Here is a 13,633-nt window from a genome sequence, read left to right on the forward strand (position 1 = left end):
ACCAGTTGTGCGGGTCCGTTAGAGATATAGGCCGAGCGCACCGCTGGCACTTTTTAAAACCTGGCTGAGGGGGCATGAAAGTAAAAACGGCTTCCGCCAAATCGAAGGCCGAGGCCTCGATGGTGGCAGTAGGCCCCGCCGGGGAAAAACCAAATTGAAGAAAAAAATTAAGGTTTTTTTTTTTTACACAAATAAAATAATAGAAAAAAAGGCAATAGAGCCAAAAGGGTTTACGCGAGCGGGAAGGTTAGAGAAAAAAAATTTTTCAACAGCTGTTGAAAACGCATCTTCTTAGCTCCGCGGAAACTAAGAAACTGGGGACCGCGCGCCTCTGTCGGGCGGGAAGGCACTCGCGCGTGCGCGGTGCGGCCTACTAGAACTTTCCAAGTTCTTAGAGTGCAATCACTCTAAAATTGTCCGTACCGGGGCTCCGTCGGTGCCGTCACCCATCAGTCAAGAATATGCTGCCTGCTTGTCCTGGGATAAAAGCTGCTTTGTTCATAAAGCATTTACTATGCAGTAATTTCATAATCCTCAGATTATTTGCTTCTTCCCCACTGTGGTCATTCATCTAATGCACTGGTTCTTGAGTTTTGAAGTAACAAGTACCCCTGAACATCTGAAAACCCCCACAGTTGAAAGAACAAACCCAGCAAGCACAGCTAAGACAATCTCTCACATGCACACAAGAATAACGGGAGCTCCGCTGTTCCAACACACCACTTTCAATCACTTTCTCTCACTATGCTGCCTTAACAGGGAGTACTCTTTAGCCACCTAAGGACTGATGCTACTTTGTACCCCTTCGCCATTATTCTAGTGCTCTCCTGCTATCTTATTCTACCCCTTCTTTCTCATCCTCTCCGCTCCATTTTCTCACTCAATTCACTTCCTCTCAAACTTCCCCTGCTCCAATTACCCCCTCACTCTCTTTCTCTTGCACCTCATGCTCCATTCCTCCTCTTGCCCCACACCTACTTTCTTGTCTTAGCTCCATTCATCCCCAGCCTCCCCTCTACTTACTTTCCAAATTCACTTCCTTACTCCACATTCCCCTATTATCGCATAATGACCATCACCGTCAAACTCCCCTCTCTTCCCCAAACTCCACACAAAAACATACATACAGTGAAACCAGTGGTTTACCAAGCTGGGGGGGGGAGGGTCCACCCTGGGTGCAGATCATAAGGGAGTGCTCCCAGGATCGGTTTCATGGTCAAGGAACTCCCCCTTCTGGCAGAGGCAGCCTTCACAACTTGCTGCTCTGTCGGCGTCAGGCCTTCCTCTCTGCTGGGCCCTGCCTTTGTGGAAACAGAAAGTAGGCTGGACCCAGTGCCAGAACAGCAGCAAGTTGTGAAGGCTGCTGACGATGAAAGAAAGCACAGTTACTTACCGTAACAGGTGTTATCCAGGGACAGCAGGCAGATATTCTTAACGCATGGGTGACGTCACCGACGGTGCCCCGGTATGGACCTTTTTAACTAGAAAGTTCTAGTTGGCCGCACCGCGAATGCGCGAGTGCCTTCTCGCCCGACGGAGGAGAGCGTGGTCCCCAGTTAAGATAAGCAAACTAAGAAGCCAACCCGGGGAGGAGGGTGGGACGTAAGAATATCTGCCTGCTGTCCCTGGATAACACCTGTTACGGTAAGTAACTGTGCTTTATCCCAGGACAAGCAGGCAGCATATTCTTAACGCATGGGTGACCTCCAAGCTAACAGAGAGGGAGGAGGGATGGTTGGCAATTAGGAAAATAAATTTTGTAACACAGATTGGCCGAAGTGTCCATCCCGTCTAGAAAAGGCATCCAGACAATAGTGAGTAGTGAACGTGTGAACTGAGGACCAAGTGGCAGCCTTGCAGATTTCCTCGATGGGCGTGGAACGGAGGAAAGCCACAGAAGCAGCCATAGCTCTGACCCTGTGGGCTGTGACAGCACCTTCCAGTGAGAGACCGGCCCGAGCATAACAGAACGCAATATAGGCAGCAAGCCAGTTGGAAAGCGTCCGTTTAGAGACAGGACGACCTAGACGGTTAGGATCGAAGGTCAGAAAGAGCTGAGGGGACGAGCGGTGAGCCCTGGTACAGTCAAGGTAGTATGCAAGGGCACGCTTACAATCCAGCGTGTGCAACGCCTGTTCCCCAGGATGAGAATGGGGTTTAGGGAAAAAGACAGGCAATCCGTCCAGTCGAGCAGGAATGCATCTGGGGTCAGACGATGAGGAGAGAAGAGTCTGGAACAGAACTGGGGTAGCTGATGGTTGTGAGGCGCTGCAAAGAGGTCCACCTGCAGAGTGCCCCAGCGAGCAAAGATGGAGTGGAGTGTTGAAGGGTCCAGAGTCCACTCGTGAGGTTGAAGGATGCGGCTGAGATTGTCAGCCAGGGAGTTCTGTTCGCCCTGGATATAGACAGCCTTGAGGAAGAGATTGCGGGCCGTGGCCTAGGCCCAGATGCTGAGAGCCTCCTGACAAAGGAGGCGAGATCCAGTGCCACCTTGCTTGTTTATGTAGCACATGGCGACTTGATTGTCTGTGCACAGGAGAAGGACCTGAGGGCAGAGAAGGAGCTGGAAGGCCTTGAGAGCATAGAACATGGCTCTGAGTTCCAGGAAATTGATGTGATGTTGACGCTCCTGAGGGGTCCAGAGTCCCTGGGTGCGTAGATCTCCCAGGTGAGCTCCCCACGCATAGGGGGAGGCATCCGTGGTTATGATCATGGAGTGAGGGGGTAGATGAAAGAGTAGACCCCTGGAAAGATTTGAGGAGTTCAACCACCATTGAAGAGATTGTTGAAGAGACGATGTCACAGAGATGGGATGAGAAAGAAGATCCGTGGTCTGTGACCATTGGTTGGCAAGAGTCCATTGAGGTGTCCTGAGGTGGAGTCGCGCCAGAGGAAGCACATGGACCGTCGAGGCCATGTGGCCCAGGAGGACCATCATCTGTCGGGCAGGAATGGAGTGATGAAGGAGCACCTGACGACAGAGGTGGAGTAGGGTCCGTTGACGGTCGGAGGGGAGAAACGCCCTCATTAGTGTGGTGTCGAGAACTGCTCCAATGAACTGAAGTCGCTGTGTGGGAAGCAGATGCGACTTGGGGTAGTTGATCTCGAACCCCAGGAGATGGAGGAAAGAGATGGTGTGATGAGTGGCTTGTACCACAAGTGGAGACGTAGGTGCTTTCACCAACCAATCGTCCAAGTAGGGGAACACCTGGAGGTTGTGAGACCTGAGGAAGGCCGCCACCACAATAAGGCACTTGGTGAACACCCTGGGCGATGAAGCGAGGCCAAAAGGTAGCACTTTGTACTGATAGTGACGGTGCTGTATCTGAAACCGTAGGTAGCGACGTGAAGTCGGATTGATTGGGATGTGAGTGTAGGCCTCTTTGAGGTCCAGGGAACATAGCCAGTCGTGTTGAGAGAGAAGAGGGTAAAGCGTGGCAAGGGAGAGCATTCTGAACTTCTCCTTGACCAGACACTTGTTGAGGTCCCTGAGATCGAGGATGGGACGAAGGTCTCCTGTCTTCTTGGGAACCAGGAAGTAGCGGGAGTAGAATCCCTGACCCCTTTGGTCCGGAGGCACCTCTTCGATGGCATTGAGAAGAAGGAGGGATTGGACCTCCCTCAGGAGGAGGGGGGTTTGGGAGGAGTGAGAAGCAGACTCATTTGAGCTGACCTCTCGCACATCTGCCATGGCGGTGGCCATGCGACGTTTGGCATGGCTGAGAGTCTCTGACCTGGACATTAACCACCAGGACCGCCTGGCTAACACACCTTGTCTGGGTGATGAACTCTTCGGAGAGTCCCTGGACTCAACAACCCAGAAACTCTCAGCACATGAGACCAGGTGGGACACTCTGATTAAACCTAAAAAGAAGACTCCACCTGCTCGCACCTACAGACAGCAGTCTTCATACCAGCGCAGTCTTCATACCAGCGCAGGCTCTTCCACCAGACAATCCTGTCTGGTGGAAGGATTGTCTGGTGGAAGGATTGTCTGGTGGAAGGATTGTCTGGTGGAAGAGCCTGGAAGTTGAGAGAGTAGCCGTGGCGAATGATGTTGAGGACCCATTGGTCTGATGTGATGACCTCCCAACGGCTGAGGAAGATTTGGAGGCGACCTCCGATAGGCTGAGGAAGAGGCAATGATGATGGGAGCCTGGCTATGCCCTGGAGGAAAAAGTCAAAAGGGCTGAGATGGTTTTGACGGAGGGAGAGGCTTGGCAGGTTGGTGAGACTGTGAGCGAGCCTGAGATTGATGCTGTTGACGAGGTCGGCGAGGCTGCTGTTGAGGCGGGTTGAGAGGTCTGGCCGAGAACCTGCGCTGGTATGAAGACTGCTGTCTGTAGGTGCGAGCAGGTGGAGTCTTCTTTTTAGGTTTAATCAGAGTGTCCCACCTGGTCTCATGTGCTGAGAGTTTCTGGGTTGTTGAGTCCAGGGACTCTCCGAAGAGTTCATCACCCAGACAAGGTGTGTTAGCCAGGCGGTCCTGGTGGTTAATGTCCAGGTCAGAGACTCTCAGCCATGCCAAACGTCGCATGGCCACCGCCATGGCAGATGTGCGAGAGGTCAGCTCAAATGAGTCGTAGATGGAGCGAACCATGAATTTCCTGAGTTGGAGGAGGCTGGAAATATGCTGCTGGAAAAGAGGGACCTTACGTTCAGGAAGGTATTTCTGTAAGGAGTAGAGAGCTGCACGGGAACGGGGACGACGGGAATCCCGCGGGACCCGCGGGCATCCCGCGGGTTCCCCCTTTGGGTCACGGGGATCCCGTGGGGACGCCCCTAGGGTTGCGGGGATCCCGTGGGGACGCCCCCTAGGGTCGCGGGGATCCCATGGGGACGCCTCCGAGGGTCGCGGGGTTCCTGCGGGGCTGGATGTACTCAGTCGCGCGGCTCTTCTCCCTACCTTCTCTGCTTGCAGCACAGAGCCGAACGGAAGTCTTCCCGACGTCAGCGCTGACGTCGGAGGGGAGGGAGGGCTTAAACAAAGCTGGATGTACTCAGTCGCGCGCGGCTCTTCTCCCTACCTTCTCTGCTTGCAGCACAGAGCCGAACGGAAGTCTTCCCGACGTCAACGCTGACGTCGGAGGGGAGGGAGGGCTTAAACAAAGCCCTCCCTCCCTCCGACGTCAGCGCTGACGTCGGGAAGACTTCCGTTTGGCTCTGTGCTGCAGGCAGTGCAGGTAAGGAGGAGAGTAGCCTCGCGGTTCGAGTGGCTACCAAGGGAGGGGGCGGTCCGCCCCGCCACACCCCGCCCCGGTTGCAGCACAGCCGGCCAGGTCCCCTTACTTTTGTGGCACTTCCCCGACCGACCGACCGACAACAGCCCCGGTCCGACAATCCTCCCTGCCCTGTAGCCGCGAATCTAAATTATCTTCTTACAGCAGCTGTAATAAGGTAATTTAGATTCGCAGTTAAGGGCAGGGAGGTTTGTCGGACCGGGGCTGTTGTCAGTCGGTCGGGGAAGTGCCACAAAAGTAAGGGGACCTGGCCGGCTGTACTGCACCCGGGGCGGTAGAGAAGGAGTGGGGAGAAGGACGCTGAAAGGCCATGGGGAAGACGGGAGGAGGGGGGGAAGGACTCTGAAAGCACTTGAAGACAGAGGAGGGAGAAGGACGCTGAAAGCACATGGGGAATACAAAGGGGTGGAGAAAGACGCTGAAAGGCCATGGGAAGGGCGGGGGGGGGTGAAGGAATCTGAAAGCACTTGTGGAAGACAGAGGGGGGAGAAGGATGCTGAAAGCACATGGGGAAGACAAAGGGGTGGAGAAGGACGCTGAAAGGACATGGGGAAGACAAAGGGGTGGAGAAGGACGCTGAAAGGCCATGGGAAGGGCGGGGGGGGGGGAAGGACTCTGAAAGCACTTGTGGAAGACAGAGGGGGGAGAAGGATGCTGAAAGCACATGGGGAAGACAAAGGGGTGGAGAAGGACGCTGAAAGGACATGGGGAAGACGGGGGGGTGGGTGGAGAAGGACGCTGAAAGGCCATGGGGAAGACAGAGAGGGAGAAGGACGCTGAAAGGACATGGGGAAGCAGAGGGGGGAGAAGGACACTGAAAGCACATGTGGAAGACAGAGGGGGGAGAAGGACGCTGACAGGACATGGGGAAGATGGGGGGGAGCAGGACGCTGAAAGGAAATGGGGAAGAGAGAGTAGGGAGAAGACACTGGCAGGGAAGAAGACAGATGCCAGACTATGGGGGAGCGGAGAGAAGAAGATGGGTGCCAGACCAATTTGGAAGGGGGAAGAAAGGGAGAGGCACAGTAACAGAGCAAATGGAAGATGCAGAAGGAAGAGAGACAGTGGATGGAAGGAATTGAATGAGAACATGAGGAAACCAGGCAACAAAGGTAGGAAAAGAATTATATTTCTCTTTTTTTTATTTTGCTTCAGGATAAAGTAGTATATTAGTTGTGTTGATAAAAATTTATAAACATTAGAGGCTCTGGTAGAAACCCATTTGCAAAGTATGTATTCTTCCCAATTAATATTTTCAAATTAATAAAGTCTTTTTGCTTATTTGTAAATGGGTTTCTACCAGAGCCTTTAATTCAGTAGCATAATTAAATGAAATAACTATTTCTGAAGTTTATATGGACGGGTGGGGACGGAGGGGATTCCTCGCGGGGACGGGTGGGGACGGAGGGGATTCCTCGCGGGGACGGGTGGGGACGGAGGGATTCCTCACGGGGACGGGTGGGGACGGAGGGATTCCTCACGGGGACGGGTGGGGACGGGTGGGACTTTGGCGGGGACGGGTGGGGACGGGTGGGATTTCTGTCCCCGCGCAACTCTCTAGTAAGGAGGAGAGCTGTTGCACCAGATGCTTCATGTAGAAGTAGAAGTGGAAGGTGTAGTTGTTGGCTCTATTGGCTAACATGGCATTTTGGAAAAGGCGCTTACCAAATTTATCCATGGTTTTTCCCTCTCTGCCAGGAGGGGTGGAGGCATATACACTGGAACCCTGAGATTTTTTCAAAGTAGATTCCACCAGGAGGGACTCGTGGGGCAATTGAGGTTTTATCAAACCCTGGGATTGGAATAACCCGGTACAAGCTATCCAATTTACGAGGGGCTCCAGGAACCGTGAGGGGAGCTTCCCAGTTTTTATAGAAAGTTTCCCGTAAGATGTCGTGGACGGGCAACTTCAGAAATTCTTTGGGAGGTTGCTCAAAGTCTAGGGCATCGAGGAAAGCCTGAGACTTTTTAGAGTCGGACTCTAAGGGAATGGAAAGAGCTGCTGACATCTCCCTAAGGAATTTGGAGAAAGAGGATTGCTCTGGTTTGGAGACAGTGTCGGTCATGGAGGGTTCTTCATCGGTTGACGAAGCGTCCTCCTCGGTACCATGAGGGGAGTCTTCCCACAAATCTGGGTCCCTAACGTCGGGGTGCGTACGTTTGGACATCGGTATGGAGGGCGGGTCTTTGAAAGAGATTTGCCTGAGCGCACCGAGGCGGTACCGGGTGAGGAAGACCGATGTCGTTCCTGGGACCAGACAGGGTCGGCAGCATCATGGGTATGTACTGTAGATGTTTCTGCCAAGAGCACCGGCATGGAAGTATTAATCGGTACCGAAGGGGTCGACACCGATGGGACAGTGTGAGGCTCGGACCGGTCCCGTACCGGAAGGTGCGGTGCCAGCAACGCCGGCAACAGTTGTTGGAGCTGTTGTTGCAGCTGCTCCTGTAACTGTGTTTGGAGTATGGCCGCGATGCGGTCGTCCAGGGGAGGCACCGGTACCGCTTTTTTCTTCTTCGGTACCATAGGTGCCGCTCTACGCTTCGGCGATGAGGAGGCCGATGATGAGGCACTCACCGAGAACGGAGCGGAGCGTTTGCGGGGCCGGTGCGGTGCCGGGAGGGCTGGTGTCGCATCCGTGGCAGGAGGGCGCTCAAGGGAAGTGGGAGGCTTCTTAGCCGGCTTACCTGGGCCCAACGACCCCGAGGAAGGGTCCGGTGGTGTTGATGTCGTCGGTGCCGACTTTTGTGGTGCCATTGACGTCGCAGCCGGTTCCATGGCAGATCCGGTACCAAACAAAATATTTTGCTGGATCTGCCGATTTTTCAAAGTACGCTTTTTAAGCGTAGCGCAGCGGGTGCAGGTGTCAGCCCGATGCTCTGGACCCAAGCACTGGAGGCACCAATTGTGTGGGTCGGTGAGGGAGATCGGGCGTGCACACCGCTGGCACTTCTTAAAACCCGGTTGAGGGGGCATGAATGGAAACACGGCCTCCGCAAAATCGAACCCGGAGGCCTGTATGGTGGCAACAGGCCCCGCCAGGGCCGGCCTGAAAAAATAAGGAAAACTCGACGAGTTTTTTTTTTTTAAAACAAAAATAAAGGGAATCCGATAAGAAAAAAGGAAAAAAAGTGAAAAAATACGCGAGCGGGAAGGCAAAAATTAGTTTTTCAACGGCTGTTGAAAACTTATGCGTCTTCTTCGCTCCGCGGAAATGAAGAAACTGGGGACCACGCTCTCCTCCGTCGGGTGGGAAGGCACTCGCGCATGCGCGGTGCGGCCAACTAGAACTTTCTAGTTAAAAAGGTCCGTACCGGGGCTCCGTCGGTGACGTCACCCATGCGTTAAGAATATGCTGCCTGCTTGTCCTGGGATAAAGAAATACTCATCAGCAGGGATGGGGGGGAGGGTTAATATAGAAATGCTACACCTGACTGGAGGGGTGGGGAGGAAGAAAGCTGTCCAATTAGGGGGGAAGGAAAAGGAGTGAAGTGATGACATAAGAACGTAAGGCTAGCCTTACTGGGTCAGGCCAATGGTCCATCAAGCCCAGTAGCCTGTTCTCACAGTGGCCAATTCAGGTCATTAGTACCTGGCCAAAACCCAAGGAGTAGCAATATTCCATGACACCGATCCAGAGCAAGCAATGGTTTCCCCTATGTCTTTCTCAATAACAATGAACTTTTCCTCCAGGAAATTGTCCAAACCTTTCTTAAAACCAGCTACCTTATCCGCTCTTACCACAACCTCTAAGCAATGCATTCCAGAGCTTAACTATTCCTTGAGTGAAAAAAATTTCCTCATATTGGTTTTAAAAGTATTTCCCTGTTACTTCATCAAGTGTCTTCTAGTCTTTGAAAAATCGATCCACTTGTACTCATTCTACTCCATTCAGGATTTTGTAGACTTCAATAATATCTCCCCTCAGCAGTTTCTTTTCCAAGCTGAACAGCCCTAACCCTTTTAGTCTTTCCACATATGAGAGGAGTTCCATCCTCTTTATCATCTTGGTTGCTCTTCTTTGAACCTTTTCTAGCCAGGCCATAGGGAAGAGAGGGAGGGAAAGGAAGGAGTGAAGATGCCAGAGCATGGAGGTGGAGGGAGAGATGGAAGGGAAAGAGAGATGCCAGGGTATAGGAGGAGGGAAGGAAAGATGCCACACCATCGGGGAGGGAGGGAAGGGGACAGAGATACCACACCATCAGAGAGGGAAAGGAAGGAGAGGAGATGCTAGAGCATGGAGGGGAAGGGAGAGGAGAGAGATGCCAGGGCATGGGAAAAGGGAAGGGAAGAAGACAGAGATGACAGACCATGGGGAAGGGTGGGAAGGAAAGGAGGAGAGAGAGATGCTAGAGAATGGGGAGGGAGTGAAGACAGAGAGAGAAAAATGGAGAAGGGGTGAAGTTGAAATGAATCATGTACAAAGAAGAGAAGGGGCACAGGATAGACAGTTTTTAGAAGGGGCATAGAAAGAGGGAAAATGCCATATGGAAGGGGGAAAAGACAATGGATGGAAGGGCAGAGAAAAAGGTAGGACAGTGGATGAAAGGGGCAGAGAAAGGAGGGTGGATGCTGGATGGAAAGAAGAGTGAAGAGAAGATGAGGAAAGCAGAAACCAGAGATGACAAAAGGTGAAAAAAGATGTTTTTGCTGTTGCTTTACAATAAAGTAGTATTGTAGCTGTATTGATAAACATTTATAAATAGAAAATGGAAATAAGGTAATCATTTTATTGGACTTATTTTAGTACTTTTTTTTTTTTACTCATTTTCAGACACCAAAACTTCCTTTCCTCAGGTCAGGACAGGATATCATAACAGCAGGAGGTTTTGGCCTCTGAAAGCTAATTGAAAAATGGATTACCGTATATACTTGAATATAAACCAATCCAAATATAAACTGAGGTAAATCCCCCCCCAAAAGGGGGACAACGGTTGACTCAAATATAAACTGGGGGTGTTATAGTCAAGACCAGTGCCCTGCACTGCCAGGCTCTGCTTCCAGCCCCCTCCCAGCCCAACTCTTTACTCTCTTTGCCCTCCTTCCCTGCTCTCCAGACTCTGCATCCAGCCCTCTCCATTACTCCCTCAGCTACCATGCTGTCTATATTTGTCTATTTTTTCTATAGTTGTTACTGATTGTATATTTTAAAGTCATCTGCCTTGACCCCTTTGAAAACCCCCCGAATATAAATGATAATATAACATTTTCTCTGCGAACAGCGTGCTTTGTGGTTTTTTTTTTAAAGTTTTGTGCTTACCATTATGTATTAATAAGATTATATTGTGTGTACATGAAAAATGGATGGAAGAAATTGCATTACAATTAGTACTATTATTATGGGGCTGAAGTCAGGGGCGGAGCTTGGGTGGGGGTATTCGGTTGGTATTTTTTAGGCTTGGGAGTACTTGGCTTGAAAAGGTTGAGAAACACTGGGCTAGACAACACCAAGTTAAGGTCCCAGGAAGGTAAAGAGTGCTTAACCAGCGATCTGACACGAAGAGCTCCCTTCAAGAATCAAGTGACATCGGGATGAGATGCCAACAAGGACCGATTCTCTCAGGATGTGAAGGGCCATTTTTGAAAAGGATGTTTAAGTCCGATTTGGACATTTCCCACAAGATGTCCAAAATTAGAAGCACAGAAATGTCCATTTTCAAAAGCTGAACTGCTAGATGTCCAAAAATATGTTGTTTTTTTAAATCGTCTACTTGGATATCTTGTCCAATTAGGATGTCTAACTGAATACCCCATTTTCGACCACAGAAACATCCAAGTCCAAAACGTCCAAATCCAGACCATTTGGACATGGGAAAGATTAACATTGTGATGGACTGGCCATACAGACATGCCAATAGAGCACTGCTGTGAACTTCACATAAAGGGTGCCTGATGTACATCTCACCATAACCCCCTTATAATTTATGGTGATCCATCCAAAACTCCCCCAAAATCTACTATTCCCACTTGTCTACCACCACAATAGCCCTTATGGCTTCAAGTGACACCTAAAACAGGAGAGCTCGGCAACCAGAACCCAAAGAGAAGCCACAGTGAGGCCTTTATCCAAACCAGCCTGAAGAAAAGCGAGAATTGTTGAGATCAGAGCTGAATAAGGGTCCATCTGGTCCTAGGCACACCAATGTTGGAAGGCCTTCCATGCATTAGCATAGGCAGACACCACTGATGACTTCTCAGACTTCAGAAGAATATCAACAACCAGGGCAGAATATACTTCATGCTCTAAGGCTGCGCGCTCAAGAGCCATGCTGTGAGAGCAAAGCAACCTGGATCTTCAATGGAAACTGGACCCTGCTTGAGAAGGTGCAGATAGGCACTCAGCCGAAGGTTGCGACCTCTGCAAAGGCACATCTGAACTGCATACCATGGTCGGGGAGGCCAATCTGAAGCCACCAGAATGGTGCAGTCCAAAGAGGTATGATCCTCTGAATGATATGGCCGAACATAGGCCAAGAAGGAAACACATACAGGAGAACCTCCTGAGGCCAAGGATGCACCAGAGCATTGAGCCCCTCGCTTCCAGGCTCAGATCTTCAACTGAAAAAGAGATCTGCTTTCCCATTTGTTTTTTTTTTTTCTTAGCCATGGCCATGAAGTCGAAGCAACCAACACAGAATCCATGAGGACATCGAGACCTTTGCCAAACAATAACTGCCCCTTAAAAGGTAGGCTAGCCAATGAAGCCTTGAAAGAGGAATCACCAGCCCACTATTGAACCCAGAGCAATTGGGGGAGTATGCCGACACCTTTGCCAAATTCACATAATCCAATACAGCAGCTATATAATCTGTCCCAGTCAAAAGAAGTTGTGGAGGGGGTGTCTCACTCTCCAGTGTGCGGTTGAGTGAGATGGGTGCATGCAACAAAAACACAGCCAAATCAGCTTTGATGCCTAAAGCAGCTGCGTCAAAAAGTGTCCTGAGGACCACAACCACATGGCGGTCCTGCATACACCCTGACATGACCCAAAAGCTGCCGATACTCTTGTACCAGACAGGACAAGTAAGACATAAATAAAGTGAATTTCAGAGCACCTTCCGGAAAGTCACACTGCTCCGAGACCCGAATGCTTACAACAGGGAGCCAGGGAAAGGTAGCAGATTGCACACACCACCAAGCTATGAGGAAGAAGTGGATGGAGCTGGCTGAGGGACTAAGTGCAATTCCTGCAAAGACTCAGAAATAAGGTCAGGCAGAGCCACAAACTGAAATAGGCACAAGACAGAAGAATCATCCCCAGGATGCAAGCACCCAAAGGAATCCACAGATCCAGCACACAGTCCCTGTTTTATTTATTTTTTCTTCGGGAAGCGCTGAACCTGCAAACAAAGAAGCAGTGATCAAAACATCTACAGTAGGGTCAGGCAGTGCACAAACAGCAGCAGGCATAGGCGAGACCGTGCCCAAAAGCACAATACCACTCACAGATGCCTCTTTGGCGCCGTGGGACTGCACAAGGGGAGAACATGCGTTCCAAAATTCAGACCTCAAAAGTTTCACAAATGAAGTGTCCAGTTCCAGGGGTGCAGTCACCGCTAGGTGATTGAAAATTGAATTTCTGAGACTGCTGGAGAACGGAATTACCAACCATGCTGAGCCATGAAATTAACGAAAGCTGCCCTACCGGGCTAGCTGAGCGGTCACTTGCTTCAGCGGGGGAGAAGCTAAGCTGGATGCTGCTGCCCCTCCTCGCTGCACCACGTGGCACAAGGACGCTCCAAAAGTGCTAAATTTGTGCAATCCTGGCAAGAATCCACATGAGGAGAGCCCATGGACTCAATCCCAGCAGTTTTGAAGAAGCAGGGAGCTTTAGAAAAAATGATTTCTAAAAATCCAAGATGGCAGCTGTCAAGAAATTCATGCCAAAATTGCAATATTTTTCATACTTCCCAAACTCTAAAAACGGCGATTTTAGAATTTTTCAGGAGGGGGAACACAGGGGAACATCCAGAAACACTGAAAGCCCCACTTTTCCAACCTCTTCCAATGTCTCTCACAAGCTGTCAGCCTGTGTACTCACTGTGCCCAAAAAAGATCAGTGCTGGAAACCTTTCAGCTCTCTCACAATAGCTGAATGAGAATATTCATTGCCACAATGCTGGGAATGCTGCTGCAAAGCTGATCTTCAGGCTGCTAGTAAGACTCCTATATCTGATTACACCTCCGCCCTTGTGGACCAACGGATGTGTACTGAACGGGCAGAGGCGCAATGACACGGCACTGTATGAGACACCGCCGAGCCTCCTAAGGATGCCTAACAGCTTTCACTTGACCCCTGATTAACAGAAGGTAAGACTACCTCAGGGATGGTCCTGAACTCTGGAGAAAACTATGCAGGCTGGATAACAGGTATCCAGTGGTATTGGCCTGT

General features: G+C 50.8%; 1 protein-coding gene across 1 annotated transcript in view; it reads right to left on the reverse strand.

Annotated features, from left to right (window-relative positions):
* The window catches only part of PPIG (peptidylprolyl isomerase G), a 259,537-nt gene that overhangs the window by 161,402 nt on the left and 84,502 nt on the right, over positions 1-13,633 (reverse strand).

This window comes from Geotrypetes seraphini, chromosome 5 (genome assembly GCF_902459505.1).
Source record: "Geotrypetes seraphini chromosome 5, aGeoSer1.1, whole genome shotgun sequence".
Classification (NCBI taxonomy): Eukaryota; Metazoa; Chordata; class Amphibia; order Gymnophiona; family Dermophiidae; genus Geotrypetes; species Geotrypetes seraphini.